Consider the following 18,966-nt stretch of genomic DNA (forward strand, 5'->3'; position numbering starts at 1 on the left):
AGACCTAGTTGGAAAATCAGAGTCTGGACAGGAGAATGGCAGACTGATGGGGAAGCAAAGGGAAGTTAGTGAAAGTATTATTTGCAAAGATCAAGCAGAGTTAAGAGAGATTAAAAAGAAATGGCGAGGTGTCTGAGGACTGACAAGAGAGGAAGTCATCAGCCACCTAGGTTGATGTGCACTAAACTGACCTGCATGCTCCCCTGGGTCTCCTGGTGCTTCCCCCTCACCAAACACACGCTGAAGCCAGAAGGCAAGAGATTGTTGAGATAGCCCATGAAGGCCAACCTCCAAGAGCACAGAACAGGATGGAAAAAGGTAGACAGGACATCTGGCAAGGCAGAGACTGGCAAGACGAGAACTGGCTAAATTTAGAACCATCCAAGATCATAGGATAATGTATATGCTGCATGCATAACTAAGAATTGTGGTAGATTGGTTAAGAGGAGCGTTTCATTTGCAACACAGAATTTTGGCACTTTTCCATTAGATGAGATCACAGTCAATATTAACACAAGTTTCCAGCTTAAGCTGTGGAACATAAATGGTGAAATCTAATTTAACCAGTATTCTGCCAATGTGAGGTCTGTAATTGGCACTTCTACACATCAACTATTAAATAACTATACTAGATAATGGTGGTCTTGAAGCATACTGAATTCTAAATAACTTATAAATCTTCAAGAATATCATATTTAGAACAACCTTAGCCTTAAGCAGAATATAATCTTTATTTTTTAATTTGGTCATTCATGAACCTCATATACAGCGACTTTGTTGAAAACTATATTGTGTGTGTGTTAGTCACTCAGTCGTGTCTGACTCTTTGCGATCTCACGTACTGTAGCCTGCCAGACTCCTCTTTCCATGGGATTCTCTGGGCAAGAATACTGGAATGGATTGCCGTTCCCTTCTCCAGGGGATCTTCCTGACCCAGGGATTGAGCCTGGATCTCCTGCATTGCCTGTGGATTCTTTATCATCCAAGCCACCAGGGAAGTCCCCAAAACTATACTGGCTAACCAGAAAACTCTGCTTCTTCGTGGTCATGAAAGGTAAGAGAAAGTTTACTCTCCCTACCCCAGCCCACCCCACCTCACCCCACAAAGTTTAATTCCCATAAGTTCACTCTGCACCTTTCTATTCAGTCTTTGAATTATGCTTGATTTAATGTGTTTTGCATACAGATTCCAGTGTATTAGCAGCACTTCATTACTCAATAACAAAAAGCTACAAATAGATTAACGAAGAACCCTTTAGAGGATTCAGAACACACAACACGAGTGTCCCATTTATGCTTGGAAGTTGCTTATTAGCAGCTGAACAACAACAGTTTGCTATAACCCTGCAGCCTCACAACTGAGCTTGATCTGCTCCAATTTGGCATTCAAGTTATGATTTGGATTCTATACATTTCCTCAAATTTTAAAACAGCAACCACAGAACACTTGCGGCTTATTCATTAAACAATGAGCCATTCTGAAAGTTCTTTTCTTGTTTCCCAGACTTGATGAACTTTTATACATGAAATTTGGCTGCCCTGATACAAAAGAATCAACAATTAGAGTACTAGTATTGAAGGACAGCAGCCTGGCTTGAAAACGCATCCCGAAAGTGTCCAGTCCAATGCAAAAGCTGGATGCAAATACTTACTCGTCCCCTCCCAGTGGAGTCATCTAACTGAATCAAGTGGTAATCAATAATGTATATCTTTCAAGTGCTTAAAAAACTGTGTGTGTGTTAGTCACTCAGTCGTGTCCAATTCCTTGCAACCCCATGGACTGTATCCCACCAGGCTACTCTGTCCATGGGATTCTCCAGGCAAGAATAATGGAGTGGGTAGCCATTCCCTTCTCCAGGGGATCTTCCTAACCCAGGACCCAGGGATTGAACCTGGGTCTCCTGAACTACAGGCAGATTCTTTACCATCTGAGCCACTAGGGAACTCCCTCAAAAACTATACATAACATTAAAATTTTGATAATTATTTGGTACATCTAAACCTGTGCCGGAGAAGGCAATGGCACCCCACTCCGGTACTGTTGCCTGGAAAATCCCATGGATGGAGGAGCCTGGTAGGCTGCGGTCCATGGGGTCGCTAAGAGTCAAGACATGACTGAGCAACTTCACTTTCACTTTTCACTTTCATGCACTGGAGAAGGAAATGGCAACCCACTCCCGTGTTCTTGCCTGGAGAATCCCAGGGACGGGGGAGCCTGGTGGGCTGCCATCTATGGAGTCGCACAGAGTCGGACACAACTGAAATGACTTAGCAGCAAACCTGTGCGATACCCTCCCAAAATAGATTCTTGTCCCAGAATTTTTAACTACAGACTGAAAAGTCTTTTAGGTCCTAAAGAACAGACACCTCAATTTTAGCTTCTGATCGCAATTCATAAACTATAGAACAAACTTCTTTCTAAAGTTCTGTAGGAACAAGAAGTAACCCTGACTAAGATTTTCCCAAGGGACTTTCTCAAGTGAATGGATAATAAGATCACACTGATCTTTATATGGCCATATAAAACATTCAGTCTACTTTCAGGTAATTTTTAACTAAAAATCTCAGAGTAATTATAATGTGGGTTTTGGGGGTTTTTTTTTTGCCTTGGTTCCCTGTCACAAGTATATTGATCCATAATCTCTATCTGGAAGCACGGAAGCACACAACAGAGAAAGGGAAGATATGTAAGAGTAGGATGAGAAAGGGAGTTATGTCATCACACATCTCTTCCTGACACATTTTAGAAGATACTCCATAAAGGCTTCCACTATACTTATCCAAAGAGTCCCCTTTCTCTAAATTTGTACCTTGAAAGATTAAATCTCACTCCCCCCCACCCCCTGCCATAACTGGAAGAATTGATTAATATTAGAGCAACAGAATGAAAATGAAGGCAACAGAAAACTCCCCCTAGACAAGATTCAAGCTTTATCAAGCATGATGTTACGTGAACCTCTCCCCTCCCCCATCCTTCTTTAATGCACCATATAGAGAGGGCTCTCATGTTGTAAAGATGTCATATATATTTTCTCTTCACTCAAAGCTTCCTGAATAAAGAGAGATCTATTTGTCTCCATGGTGTTTTCACCATTAACAGTATCAGAGCTGCAGGAACACAATGGGAGATGTGTTTTCCGTTAACCTCTTGACTCAGAGATGTCCTGATGCTACACGTTATTGCATTTTGCATTAGCACAGAACAGTGGGAGTTCTGTGACTGATGTAAAAGGGTTGAGAAGGGCCACAGAAGCTCTCGTGTGCTCCATACTGCAGTTGGCGGTGGAGCACGAAGCACATAATTTTTGTTTAGGAAGAGCTCAAACAGGAACCAGGAAAGGAGGTGGTGAATTTCACATGCCCGACATAGCCCCCTCTCGCTTACCACTGAGATAATCTCTACTGTAAAATGATATTCAGTGTTTTTAACCCTGTTCACAGACATTAACTAGGCAGAAATTAATTTACTTTTCTTTATTATCTTAATGATCTACAAACCATGGAAGGAACAAGGGAATTAATATTTACTGTTTTATTCGGCTGTTTTTTTCCATTGCCTTAATGTGGCTTTCTGTGTTAGCAGGTTGGTGTGATAACCACTACTGCAAATTGTTTCTTACTATTCTGCTCATGTCCCTTTGACAGTACGGACGTAGAAATGGAAATTTCCACTTTTATGTTACAAGGCAGGAGAATACGGAGGCTAAGAAGTAGAATTCTAGTCACTACCATCTACCATTTTTGAATGACAGTCCCAGAATTGCAGAATATTCCTTTGAAAAGTCCCTCAGAATAGACCAGTTCTAGTCCAAGGATTTATGTAACTGGGCACTGATGCTCAGGAGGCTTAAATTACTTGAGTAGGGCAAAACCAGGTTTGGTACCAGCACTCATGCCCCCAGTGGATTCTCTTTACAGGCTCTAATTGAGGATGTGTATACTGAATGAATAATCAGGGTCATATGAAGATCTTAGGACTAAACTCAATGTCACAAGGTCCTCGTTTCTTTTTTTTAATTTTTTTTTAAGGTCCTTGTTTCTAAAATGCAACTTTCATAATGTGGCATCTTAGGGTTCTATATTAGTGAAAGAAACTAAAACATTTGTAAAAGATAAACTGTGCAATTGCAATTAAAGAGGAAATCTGTTGTACTTATCTAAAGATGCGAAGCTGTCTCCAAACGTTTTTCCTTCAGCCTAAGTGTCTGACCATCTTGGAATTTAGAAACATTTGATTACGTAAAACTTTGCTACCCAGTTAAGTGTGCTCCACATACCAATGGCAGCAGCCTCACTTGAGAGTCGGTAGGAATGCCACGTTTCAGGCCCTGTTCAGACACCCTAAATCAGAATCTGCATTTTAACAAGATCCCTGAGGGGTTTACAGTAATTAAAGTTTGATAAATGCTATTTAAAGGAAGCGTTCAATAGAACTTAGAAGAACAACTATTAGAGAAAGAAACTATTAAAGATCATCAAAGATCAGTCTCTCTCTCGGAACAGAAACTCAAGTGCTGTGGGGAAGTTAAATTTGGAGGGCAAGAGATGTAGGGGAAATAGTGGGACCAGAATAGTAATGAGGTAGGGTATTATTCTATTTGCAGTCCAAACTTGCACTAAATAGTTAGAAAATATTGGGTTGGCTCAAAATTTCGTTAAGATGTCAATATCATATGTAAAAACACAAAGGAACTCTTTAGCAAACCCAATATATATTGACTGAATTAACAAAAACTTGGTTTACTTAGTCCTCCCTGGGCCTTCCAGAAATGCTCAGTGAAGACATGAGACAAAACCAACTTGGAGAAGACTAGTGTTTGTCCTGACAAACTTTGGAACTGTATAATCACCTATATAAATGACTTTGGAAATGTATAATCACCCAGTACCAGAAGGGATTGACTGTGTTATCACATACTAGTTAAATGCTTCTACTGATAAACCAAGTCAAAAAGAATCTGATATGCGCAAATAAAGAAATACAGGTGACATGTCTTCAGGAAAGTTTATAAACTCGGCATACTAACTGTCAGAGTCTCCTTAAATTGTGCCAGCAAATTATTTCTTGTTGATGAAGATGGTCAAGTTGCCAGTAACACATCTATGCTTTGAAACTTATCAGCGTTCTAGAAAATAGCTGCACTAAATCACTAGATTTTGAGAAGTTAAAATAGCATTCACATCACCATTATAGATATTATGATTTTTGAGAGTATTAAAAAGTGTAGCATGCTGCAACAATTTTTTTTCTTCTTAAATCCCAAGATTAATTCTCAGAAGACAAGCTATGATTATTGCATTAATTGTGTACTTAAGATTTCTGGGACTAAGAATGACTTTCAGATATAAAATTCAGTGAAGAGTTTCCCTGAGGAAATAGAACCCATACTCACCAAAGATGAAGATAAGGAATGAAATCATTTTGAAGAATACTTTACCCATGTATTACTGAGGAGACTAAGTTACATCTAAAGGAGCCTCCATAATTTATTTTCCACACAGTTCCCAAACTCTTCGTCCTACCATGAGCTACTGGCTGACCTTCTAGATACCACAGTCATTCTGAAAGCAAAGACGACATGATTTGAACTCTGGTGGATATAACCTTATTACAAAGTCAGGAGAAATTCAACCATAATGAAAGTAAGTCTGTTTTCAGAAACAAGACCCCAAGCACTACTTTGCCTTTGCAAACTATGGCTGTGTCAAATCACTCAAGTTTATGCCACAGCAAAGGAGAGGACATTATTGTCTTGTAGGGGAAGGTAATTCGATTAAAAAAAAAAAGCTTTATAAATGTATAAACAATACTAAGTAGGTCCTTATATGTCAAGTGGCTACAGATGTTTAACATACAAACTCTTAGCCAACTCAGACACAGGTAGTAACTGTGTTTCCCATCAAACTCATAATAAATGTGACAAAGTAATGACAGTGTCTTCCAGAGCAAGGCCGCAGGCTCTTCTAAAGGATGGATGAATTGGCTAAGAAATGAAGACCATAAATAAGCCTGAGGGTCTTGCTCCTATTTCTGCTGTAGACCTACACGGTGGCCTAATAACAGTGGACCTTTTGCTGTGCTTCATCATCAAATTGGGACTAGTTATCCTTGACCTGTTAGTGATGTCACAGTCACTATGATTCACCATGAAAATACATGAGCATGGAATTAAAATGGTGACACAGTGATCACATCTTTTTAAAAATGTAGCAGCAGGAGGTGGTAGTGAAGAGAGAGCTATAGTTAGATAGCAAAACCATTCTCTTCTACACGTGTTATGTATTGAAGTGTCAGAAAATAGTAAAATGAATAGAATAACCTCATTAATCACTTCTGATTACCTTTCTGCATTTTCTACTGAGAAGTATCTAAACTTGGAGCAAACAACTTCAGCCAAAATACTGAGTTATAGTGCTGCTCATATGCTGTGTAGGTTGTATAAAGCTATATATGACAACCCCCCAGCAAACATTATCCTCAATGGTGAAAAATTGAAAGCATTTCCTCTAAAGTCAGGAACAAGACAAGGGTGCCCACTTTCACCATTACTATTCAACATAGTTTTGGAAGTTTTGGCCACAGGAATCAGAGCAGAAAAAGAAATAAAAGGAATCCAGATTGGAAAAGAAGAAGTAAAACTCTCACTATTTGCAGATGACATGATCCTCTACATAGAAAACCCTAAAGACTCCACCAGAAAATTACTAGAACTAATCAATGACTATAGTAAAGTTGCAGGATATAAAATCAACACACAGAAATCCCTTGCATTCCTATACACTAATAATGAGAAAACAGAAAGAGAAATTAAGGAAACAATTCCATTCACCATTGCAACGGAAAGAATAAAATACTTAGGAATATATCTACCTAAAGAAACTAAAGACCTATATATAGAAAACTATAAAACACTGGTGAAAGAAATCAAAGAGGACACTAATAGATGGAGAAATATACCATATTCATGTATTGGAAGAATCAATATAGTGAAAATGAGTATACTACCCAAAGCAATTTATAGATTCAATGCAATCCCTATCAAGCTACCAACAGTATTCTTCACAGAGCTAGAACAAATAATTTCACAGTTTGTATGGAAATACAAAAAACCTCGAATAGCCAAAGCGATCCTGAGAAAGAAGAATGGAACTGGAGGAATCAACCTACCTGACTTCAGGCTCTACTACAAAGCCACAGTTATCAAGACAGTATGGTACTGGCACAAAGACAGAATTATAGATCAATGGAACAAAATAGAAAGCCCAGAGATAAATCCACGCACATATGGACACCTTATCTTTGACAAAGGAGGCAAGAATATACAATGGATTAAAGACAATCTCTTTAACAAGTGGTGCTGGGAAATCTGGTCAACCACTTGTAAAAGAATGAAACTAGAACACTTTCTAACACCATACACAAAAATAAACTCAAAATGGATTAAAGATCTAAACGTAAGACCAGAAACTATAAAACTCCTAGAGGAGAACATAGGCAAAACACTCTCTGACATACATTACAGCAGGATCCTCTATGACCCACCTCCCAGAATATTGGAAATAAAAGATAAATAAACGAATGGGACCTAATTAACCTTAAAAGCTTCTGTGCACATCAAAGGAAACTATTAGCAAGGTGAAAAGACAGCCTTCAGAATGGGAGAAAATAATAGCAAATGAAGCAACTGACAAACAACTAATCTCAAAAATATACAAGCAACTCCTACAGCTCAACTCCAGAAAAATAAATGACCCAATCAAAAAATGGGCCAAAGAACTAAATAGACATTTCTCCAAAGAAGACATACAGATGGCTAACAAACACATGAAAAGATGCTCAACATCACTCATAATCAGAGAAATGCAAATCAAAACCACTATGAGGTACCATTTCACACCAGTCAGAATGGCTGCGATCCAAAAGTCTACAAGTAATAAATGCTGGAGAGGGTGTGGAGAAAAGGGAACCCTCTTACACTGTTGGTGGGAATGCAAACTAGTACAGCCACTATGGAGAACAGTGTGGAGATTCCTTAAAAAACTGGAAATAGAACTGCCTTATGATCCAGCAATCCCACTGCTGGGCATACACACTGAGGAAACCAGAAGGGAAAGAGACACGTGTACCCCAATGTTCATTGCAGCACTGTTTATAATAGCCAGGACATGGAAGCAACCTAGATGCCCATCAGCAGATGAATGAATAAGAAAGCTGTGGTACATATACACAATGGAGTATTACTCAGCCATTAAAAAGAATACATTTGAATCAGTCCTAATGAGGTGGATGAAACTGGAGCCTATTATACAGAGTGAAGTAAGCCAGAAGGAAAAACACCAATATAGTATACTAACGCATATATATGGAATTTAGAAAGATGGTAACAATAACCCTGTGTACAAGACAGCAAAAGAGACACTGATGTATAGAACAGTCTTATGGACTCTGTGGGAGAGGGAGAGGGTGGGAAGATTTGGGAGAATGGCATTGAAACATGTAAAATATCATGTATGAAACGAGATGCCAGTCCAGGTTCGATGCACGGTACTGGATGCTTGGGGCTAGTGCACTGGGACGACCCAGAGGGATGGTATGGGGAGGGAGGAGGGAGGAGGGTTCAGGATGGGGAACACATGTATACCTGTGGCAGATTCATTTTGATATTTGGCAAAACTAATACAATTATGTAAAGTTTAAAAATAAAATAAAGTTAAAAAAAAAAAAAGAAAATGTTAATCGCTCAGTTGTGTCCGACTCTTTGCAACCCCATGGACTGTAACCTACCAGGCTCCTCGGTCCATAGGATATTCCAGGCAAGAATACTGGAGTGGGTTGCCATTTCCTTCTCCAGAGGATCTTCCCGACCCAGGGATGGAATCCGGGTCTCCCGCATTGTAGGCAGATGCTTTACTGTCTGAGCTACCAGGGAAGGCTGTATGAGGTCAGTCTAAATCAGGCAAAATCTCCACTGTTCATTAGTTATCACCATGAAATGACAAAGCCTTGTATGCTGATACAATCTATCCACACTACTGCCATCTCAGTCTCTTGGTATTTTCCCCAGGGAAGTTGGTTGGAGGATATCACACTCATTAACAGGGATATAAACAGCATGTAGTCAAAGATCGGCTTCACCTAAAATCCAAAGTGTAAATTCACAAACGTGGTTCTTGGTCTTGGGAGCTTCCTAAGATGGAGGATACATGGTTGCTTTCGATTTGGTGAAACTCAAGAAAGTAGAATGTGATTGCAAAAACAGTCTGATCTGTCATGCCTTTCTGAGTTCATGCCCTTTACCATCAAGCTCTGTTGCCATGCCTGGTCATGTGACTTCTTTTGGCCAATGAATTATTAGTAAGCATAAAGCAGGCATAAGCTTGCTTTAAAAAATATTTAAGTCATTTGGTCTGTTATTGTTTTTGCTCCTCTTCCTCCACCGTGAGAATGTGCTGGGACCAGCCTGTTGGAGTATGTGACACACGGAATAGATACAAATTGTCCTGGTCATCCTAGTAACCCATCCTACACCTGACAGCCGGAGTGAATGAGAACAACCAAGACCAGAAAAACTTCTCATTCTCAGTCATGCGTCCACAGACTTATGAGCAAAGTATATATTTATTGTTATATGCTACTGAGATTTTGTTGTTATTCAGCAATCTTTTGACAATGGATAACTGATAATCTGAATCTCTCAAAGTCTCATGTTTTTGGTAAAACAAAATCCAACCCAAAGAAGCAAAACATGAAAATATGGCATGGGTATAAGAATTAAATGAAACATGAATTCTAAAATACCAATAAAACAACTACCCAATCTTACCTTTAATAGGCTTTCCTAGGGGAAAAAAAAAAAGGCCTGGAGGAACCATGATATTTCTTGGCATGTTGCTTTGTGCAAGACCCAAGGAAAGCTAGGAGGCTGTACAGTTATCTCCCTTGATGTAATTCTAAACTATACAACCTACTACCTCAACCTGGGAGCATGCAGTCACAATGGCTGGAAAGCTACCGTTTCTTAAGCAATGAAATTACAAGTTAGTCTTATAATTGTTCTTCGTGCTGTCACTTATTTGGGCCACTCACAAGAGACCATCAAAGGGCTCAATGGTAAAGAAAATAACACAAGAACCTTGGCACGAGATTATTGCGCGGACAGGAAGGAAGGAAATACTTGAGATCAATCTCCTTGAAATTATTTGTGCATGAAAATTATAGAAGGATTATATAATGGCTGTTGTTCTGACCAATCTAACATTCTGGTATCTGTTAATAGAACAATGAAAGTAGACCAATATTTAAACTCGCATCGTTGGAGAGAGAATGGGGAAGACAAATGTGAAACTGAAAAACCAGAATCTCTAAAGGGTCAGTAGACAAAAGGAAATAGTTTAATCCAAAATATGGTGAGAAGATACAGAAAACAGGACAATGAACAAATTAGAGATAAACAAATAATATAGGCATTACGGTGAACGTTTACTCAATAGTAATCAGGTATATCGTGTAATTGACATATTTATAAGGTGTCCATTTTCCAAACTAGACTACTTCAGCACTTTTTCACAAAGTTTATCCCTAACAGTTTTTTTCTTTTAACAACGTATAAAAATGCTGACTTTATTTTTCCCTTATAAGGAATAAATTTCCCTGGCTGTACTTTTCATTTTAAAACTGGGTCTTTTCTTTACCTTGAGGCCCAGTTCAGTGCTGGAGCTGATAGACTCTCCAGGCTGGTGACTTCCTGCTTCTTTGTGTTCCCATATCTGGTCATGTTTGTATTTTCCAATGAGGACTACACTATGGCTGTCTCGCCTCATTGCTTAGGTGGACTCTGGTTTTGCTTGGTAAAGGCTGTTCCTCAGAGGAGCTGGGCCTAACCTGTACAGTTGGAGGAGGATCTGTTTGGGCACACAGGGATTCAAAGAGTGATAATTCTATGGTGACGATCAAACACTGAAGTTAGCGTTACTCAATTAACTTGGCGAAGGATTGTTTCTCCAATTTGTCCAACCCTATTCCCTCAAATTGACATCAAGGAGGTAAAAGCTGCTTTTCTGAGGAGGCTGCCTTTCTTGAATCAATGCTAGCTGGTTTGGGGGAAAGACTAGGAACTTACTTTTACCAAGCAAACTCCCATTCATCCTTCAAGCCTCAATTTAAAGAGTTCTTTCTCAATCTCATGATTTCACACACACACATTTCAAATGTAGGTATATGTAGGCATACGCCATTACATTATCACTTCTCTGTCTCCTTCACTAGACCTGGAGCTATTTGAAGATTAGGCTGCACTCCTCACCTTTGCAAATCCAGTGCCACCTGCGTGCTTACTACCTGCTACAGAGTAGGGACTTCAAAACATGTTCATGAAAACAAAAATGTATGAACGAATGGATTAAGTGAGTACAAAGCAACCTAAAGTTAAGGGCTAGGTGATTTTTTATTTTATGTCAGGTTCCCTGTTCTTCCACTTACACTGCAACTGCGATCACAGGAAGGTGGATTTGCTATCAAGATTCCAGAGCGGGGGAAAGTGCAGAATGACTGTAGTCAACCTGGCAAACACGCCGTAAGTCCTGGATTTCATATGGAAATTCAAGAAGTAACTCTGAGTCCTCTGCCTCTAGATCCTAACTTATGCATATAATTTAACATCCACTGGAACATGAAAAGAAAATAGAATTCATTTTCTTTCCTTTGAATGTGAATTTCCTTCAGTTTCCTTGCACTGACTGATCATTTGCCTGATTCTATAAACACAGCTAGAATATAACTCCTATAAATGGGAAACAAGGCAATGGAAGGGCAGGTGAGAGATAAGAAGATACAACAAAGAGAGGGTCAGTTTCAGTGTGCTAGAATGCTAGTATATTCATCTAAATGTATAGCTTACAGAGCTGTTAAATATTTGGAAACGGAAACATTCATCCTTCTCCATGTACATTCTTCTTCTAGGGGTCAAAGATAAAAAGATGTTGCTCTTAGAATACTAATGGTTTTCAACGCCCTGCTCTTTTGGTTGTGCGAATTTCCTTGTTTATTTACACTGATTTTAGCCCATTATCATGTGTTAGTGCAATTATGGCTCATTACATAATTAGTGTAAATATTTGTAGGCATGTAATAACAACATGCAATTATGATATGGAATGATGTCATAAAAGTCTTATTGAAAAGAAAAGGAAAAAATAAAATAAGTAGCATTTATAGGAGAACAGTAGTTACATATCTTTAGGTATAGAGAATCTATTGTACTCCTTCACTTTAAAAAATACACTTTAAAGGTTTTCTGAATACACACAGACTCTCAGACTACTGAACCTTGAGGTTTTAAGCACGACCAACAGCAATCTTCTTAAATGAAGGGAGAATGAATCTTGAACAATGTCTGAGATTATGGAAAAGCAGGACTCCCCACTAGTAAACATATTCCGTATTGATTTGGTGTTTGGAAGTTGGACAAATGTTATGATTAAAATATGTGATTCATTACAGTATGTGTCAATATGGCTGACAAGCAATTGTGCAAAGGGACTCCTGACCAGATAATCAGTTTTTTGGTTTCAGAGTAATATCTTCACCCTCTAGCAAAGTACTGAACACAAAGTTAGCATTCATAAAGGTTTGTTGAGTGAATACATCTTATAAATTGTCTAGCCATATGATTACACTGAAATAAAATGTGGCTTTATTCCAACTCATACTTTACTGAGCAACATGTTAGGTGTTAATGTGTGTGTGTGTGTGTGTTCAGTCTCTCAGTTATGTCCGACTCTGCAACCCCTGGACTATTGCCTGTCAGACTCCTCTGACCATGGAATTTTCCAGGCAAGAATACTGGACTGGGTTGCTACTTCCTACTCCATTAGGTGTTAATAAATCTTTGCAAATTTGGAAAAGTCATTCATACTGAATTCTTTGTAAAATTTCAGCACTATTATAGACATAAGAAACTTTTACAATCTCAATTAGAGAGGCTAGGTGACATTTGATGGAGTTAAATAGTATAGCAGACAAAGATCCAAAGTATATAACAAATGCCGAGGAATGATTGGTTAAGTACACTGAAAAATAAGAAATCATATTAACTTAAAATTCAAAGTTAACTCTGTCCTATAAATAGCATTGTCTTCCCATGAAGATAAATCCATTTATTAATTTAGAAATGCAAATAAGAAACCCTTTCAAAATTAAATATCAGTTCCCCCACTCTCCCCAAACTCTGGTGCTGAAGGGTGAATTGCTTTATCAAACACCATTCTTGGAATAATAATTTTTTCTGTTAAAAAAAAATCTAAACTGTATCCTGGTGTTATAGCTTCATGAATATATTTTGATAATGAGAATTTGAGAATTTTAATAGAACAAGTTCATTTTATACCCATTTTCTCTATACCCTCATGCAGCAATGACTACTGAATATATATTTTAGACTCTAAAATTTAGAGTCTTTCTGAGGAAAACCTGAAGTTATTTTACTTTCTGCAGTTTCCTGTAAAATATCTAGTCCACTCTGAGCGAGTCCCAAGGGAATAATTAATAGCTACAGAACCATTCATTCATGAACATAGAAGAAGGGAAAAACACTGAATTTCATCATCCTGTAAAATATTTAATATCCTGTTTCTTGTGGCCAGTGTCCAGGGGCTTTGGGCTTTCCACTAGAATATTTTCTAGCCAGGTGAATCAAAGAATCATATCCCAGGCCTTTTAGAAACTTTGAAAAGATGGACTACTTTGCATAATCTTTATTCTTAGGGTAATGGGTTTTTAAAACCCCCTTAAAAGAAATGACCTGATAGTCACCTACTGGTCACCCTGCAGTCTTAACATTGTTCCTATAGAGGTAATTTAGACCGCTCAGCATCCCCTGGATTCATGAATGTACTACCAGTCCCACTGGTAGCACATTTAATGGCAGGTTAAAGGTATGAAGTTGTAGAGATGTGATTTTGCCTTTATAAAACCTAAGCACTTATTCAGGGAAGGTTCAGGTTTAATTTGCTAGCAGCCTATCCATTCTAAGTCAACCGCTTCAAAGGGGTATGTAAAACCAACCAAATAGATTATTTGCTTATGGGTAGATAAAGGCCTTGGGCAAACAATTATACATGCTACACACCAATGGGGACAGACTTCTTCTTTGGGGTATAATGTTCCATCATTCTAGAATAAAGCTCAGATTTCTTGCCAAGCTGGAAGTCGAGATCTACAAACTGCCTTCCTCAATGCTTTGCAAATCAATCTCAAAGGAAACACACACAGACAACACCCTCGGGCTGTAGCATTTGCAGAGCTTGGTATTCTTTAAACAACGTCCATCTATATCTGGGCCTTCCTCATTCTGACATACAAAATTTCATTTGATAGAAGAAAGAGCTCTATCTACCCCTGAACTGTGTGGTTCTTAGGAGAAGACAGCATTGAGTTGGGGGGGGGGGGGGCGCGGAAAGTATCCATTTGAACGTCAAACTTTTTGCTGATGCCAACTCAATAACTAACTACTTCATATTGACTGTTTTTGTTAAACGAGGCTTCACTATATATATATATATATCCATATATATATATGGATATATATATATATATATATATATATCTATCTTGCCTGGAAACTCCCATGGATGGAGGAGCCTGGTAGGCTGCAGTCCATGGGGTCACTAAGAGTCGGACACGACTGAGCGACTTGACTTTCACTTTTCACTTTCATTCATTGGAGAAGGAAATGGCAACCAACTCCAGTGTTCTTGCCTTGAGAATCCCAGGGACGGGGGAGCCTGGTGGGCTGCCGTCTATGGGGTCGCACAGAGTCAGACACGACTGAAGTGACGCAGCAGCAGCATATATATATCTTAAGGGGATTCTTGGTGCTATGTTTGACCAAAAGGGAATGCCAAAGTTTTAGAGTCATCCAAATCTGATCAACTTTTCACCCTGGGTTCTGTTTACAGACTCTTCAGCTCACATTGTTGGAATGAGACAAATATAGCCAGTTTTGCTTTGATCTGGAGTCAGTTTGGCTTTCCAATCCTGGCACAATGGTGACATTTAAGAGGCAAAGGGATAAAATTATTTTCATTCCAGCCTTTTAAACATGGTGAAGAGTTATAAAACAGCTCTGGACAAATATGAAGCTGGACCTAAATGGGCCATTTCTTTTTTATAAAACAATTTTTTTTCTTACATGATTGGTCCCAAAATATAAATAGTTAGGCACATTCAGGAACCTCATTAATTTTATTTTTAAAGATAAAGACTGATGTGATGGCACTTGGAGCACCATGGGAGAAGAAGAACTGCTGTAAGGTAGAACCCAAAGCAGGGTGAAACTGGTCTTGTACAAAGTCTCTGTCACTTTCCAAAAGAGATCATGATAACTTTGAAAGCAATCAGGCAGGCTCATAGAAAACAAAACAAACCCTTATATCTGTGTCTACTCACCGCTCAACAGTAAATCGTCTGAGTCACCCCAGTTTCTGCTGCCTCGCCTGCAAGCCCAGGTTCTTTGTTTGACAGCTTGAGAGGAGTTTGAAGACAGAAGGGATTGAGGATAACCCTATAGACTGATCACTGAAGAGCCTCATCCATTTCGGGACAAAAGGCCTCCTTCCTCCTCATCGGCCCCTCTTTCCATGTCTACCCCTCATAGCGGAAACTAAGGGAGAGGGAGGCAGAATCGAGGAATTGGGAGGGATTTGGATGGCAGACAAGCAGAGCCCGTGGTCTGTGAGATCGCCCACAGACACATACCTATAGACACAAGCTTGTGTGCACTACCACCACAAGTTCGGATCTACGGGTTTGTGGCAACAGGCCTTAGCATCTTCTCTCGTGTGGGGGTCTGACATGTCTGAAAATGAAACGTTAACATCGTTAGTCCAACCAAAGACTCTGCCGTTCCATCGTGTCGTGCCAGAAATGGAAAGACTTCATCCTGCTCTTAAGAGGGCAAAAGTCGAGCAGCATCTTCTGTGTTCTCCCCCATACACTTCCCTCTCTTTTCACTTTCCCTCACAGACACAATGGGCTTCGGGGTCAATCTCATCATTTTACTGTTTCATATTACGGAAGGCTCATTCATTCAGACCTTAACACACAAACTGAACACAGAGACACATGGATGGCAAAACAGCAGAATAAAGAAAAGTCTTTCAGTTATGGGGAGCGAAAGAGAGAAACACAGGCGAGCCCAAATGCAAGTTCATTCTTTTACATACCTGTAATTACATGAAAAAAAGGGTGAAATTTTCCTTTCCTATGTGCTTTCCAGCAAACAGAAGTAGTAAACTAGCAAGCACCGCCAATAGGCTTGTATTTTCTGAAAATTATGCGACAAGATGTCCAGTTATATTAATTCGGAAGATTCCTCTTCAGGAAAAGTTTATATTTCACCTTCACCCCACCCCCATTATTGGTCCAAACACCAACACTGAGCAAGTTTCAGCATACTTTATAAAATCCAAACCAGAAAAGAAATTATACAGAGGCTCCCTGCATAACTGCTCCAGGTTGTGGGAATGAATATATTTCTAAGGACTTCTTATAAAACGGTTTTGTCAGCGTAACATTCTTTCTTCAAAACCAATGTTCTACAAGTAAGAATGGGGAAGCCAAGACAATGATCTTTCATTAATGGCTCCTTTCATGAATTTTATTGAGGATATAGTCTTAAGCAATGAGTATTTCAAGGACAAAGGATGGAAAGCAAAATCACCTCTCTTCTGAGAAGTTGGGAAAAACATATGCCTCCATCTCTTTGTAGGACCTAAAAAGAGATCTTTTCAATTTTTGTCAGCAATGTCTATAGATTTTGGTTCTCAAAGAAAAAAAATAGAACTTTGCCTTGATATATGAACATTTATTCCTATCTCAAGAATGTGGGAGGCTCTCCTAATAACAAAAAGGACAGATGAATTTGGGAATTATTCAGAGAAAAGAGGAGGCCCCTAGGCACACAATTTAAAAGGTAAAAGCAGGAAACCAACAGAGGGTCAAACAGGGATGAAGAGGCAACCATTCATAGACACTTCGTTGTCTGCCTGTTTAATCGTGGTGGAGCCGCGGGCATGACTGTGAAGGTTGCCAAGACGGGAGAATTTAGTCGCAGCTCCGTGGCTTGACTTTTAGATCCAAAGAAACAACAATCCCAAGTGGAAGCAAGCAGGATCCAAACCAGTCACTTCAAAAATGGTTTGGACTTTCTGTTATTTTAAAATGTTCATTTCCTTTATAAAATAAAAGATTTTAAAATAAACGCCAAGCCGCTTATTTTCCTTTGATCTCCCTGACAAGGGCATGGGGCCAGAGGTATTTGAGGATGGGTACTTTGAACACCGCTAAGGATGGCTGGAACGGGTGTGACACTGGAGCTCTTATTAAAATAAAAAGGAATAGGCTTAGGCTCGCAAAGTGATGAGAACTAATTGTTGTTATCATTTGTTAAAAATATAGCATGCAATACTCGTCAGCGGTGGATGAAGATCTGTCAAAGTATTACACCGAGTCATTCAAGAACTAATCACCTTTGTAAATGGTTAGTTGTTAGTTTCAACTGGGGGCCTCTGTCTTTTTTTTTGGAAAATATAGGACAGAGAAAAGTTATTCATTCCAAAGGCTTTGCAGTGTTAACTTTCAAATAATCTAGAGTTTTACTTTTAAAAAGTAAAAGAGAAATCAGAAGATGCTTAGGTTGCAGAAAAAAAGAAAGTCAAATACCGATCAAGTAGAAGAATGGTTTATTTGGGAAGAGACGTTTTCCTCCCAATATTAATTGAATACCTCCTTCAAGAACTTCTTTGTGTTGAGCAGAAAAATAAGGGCTCTTTTCAGAGCAAAGTTTGGCCTGCTTTCTTAAGCAAGAATCTGCGGGGCTCTCAGAGATAGTAACAATTAAGTTGGGAAATGCAGGCTAATAGTTAAAAACAATGGTAAAGGCAGGGTAAGGTAATTCATCAAGTAAATATATCATTTGTGTTATTAAACATATTTAAGTGGCACAAAGTCCTCCAACAGCATCGAAAACGATCTCCTTATATCATGATAGCTGGGCTCAAATCTTTGTCACTGGACCTGCGTAAGCACAGTTTTATAAAATTCCAGACATATAAGATCACTCTTCTAGGACTAAAGTTAAAACGTCAACCATTATGCAATTATTATGTTACAAGGCATCAATTATTACGCAATTTTTAGAAGCCGTATCTTCCAGGAATTCAGAGCATACACTAGGCTTTTTGGAAGCAATCTTCCAATACTTCTAAGTATAAGTACTGGAGATAGCCACAGTTTCAGAATGACACCTGATGGTTTCAAATGAGTTTTGCCTAAATTGTTGTCAAAAGAAATAAGCACTATTAAATAATAACTTGCAAAATATTTTTCTGAACTCCAAAGAATTGAACGTTCTTTTCATTGAATATTATAAAGCTGGTTGCTATTGTCAGAAAAACAAAGCTTAAAATGCAGTTAATCTTCATAATTAAATCATTCAAGCATACTCTAAAAACTTGTAATAACTTGAGAAAATGGAAAGTTTGGGAGAAATTTTAGAAAAATGTAGTTACCTGAACAAAAGGAACTTCTTATGAATCCAGTGTTTTAAACCTGTTGCCATCTTGCTAGGCCAGCATCTTCAAACCATTCACCCGCGTCTGGAAAATAAAATTATTTTAAAAGGATCAAGATTCTTTGCTTGGTTTGTGGTTGGTTTCTTTTTGTCACCCAACTCTTTTACAAAGCTGAACTAGAATTAATGCCAAAATGAAAGTAAAAAGGAACACCAAAGACTGAAATAAAAGTAACTCTAGAAAAACACTGGGCTGCGTTATGCCTTCTTCATTTCCAGAACTACACATGATAGAAAGGTTCTGCAAGTAAGTCACTTTCATATTTTTCCTGGAATTTCCCTGGCTACCCATGAAGCTTGAGAACGATTTTACCAGAAAAATGATCAAATAGGAATG

At 38.7% G+C, this 18,966-nt stretch overlaps 1 long non-coding RNA gene across 2 annotated transcripts in view; it reads right to left on the minus strand.

Moving 5' to 3' along the window:
• LOC109569655 (uncharacterized) overlaps positions 1-18,966 on the minus strand; it is a 297,738-nt gene that overhangs the window by 49,576 nt on the left and 229,196 nt on the right. For both annotated transcript variants that reach the window (XR_011570842.1, XR_011570843.1), the window contains exon 5: positions 1-18,654. This exon is cut by the window's left edge. This is a non-coding gene — a long non-coding RNA (uncharacterized lncRNA). The remainder of the gene's footprint in view (positions 18,655-18,966) is intronic.

The sequence above is a fragment of the Bos indicus genome, chromosome 15 (assembly GCF_029378745.1).
Source record: "Bos indicus isolate NIAB-ARS_2022 breed Sahiwal x Tharparkar chromosome 15, NIAB-ARS_B.indTharparkar_mat_pri_1.0, whole genome shotgun sequence".
Lineage (NCBI taxonomy): Eukaryota > Metazoa > Chordata > Mammalia > Artiodactyla > Bovidae > Bos > Bos indicus.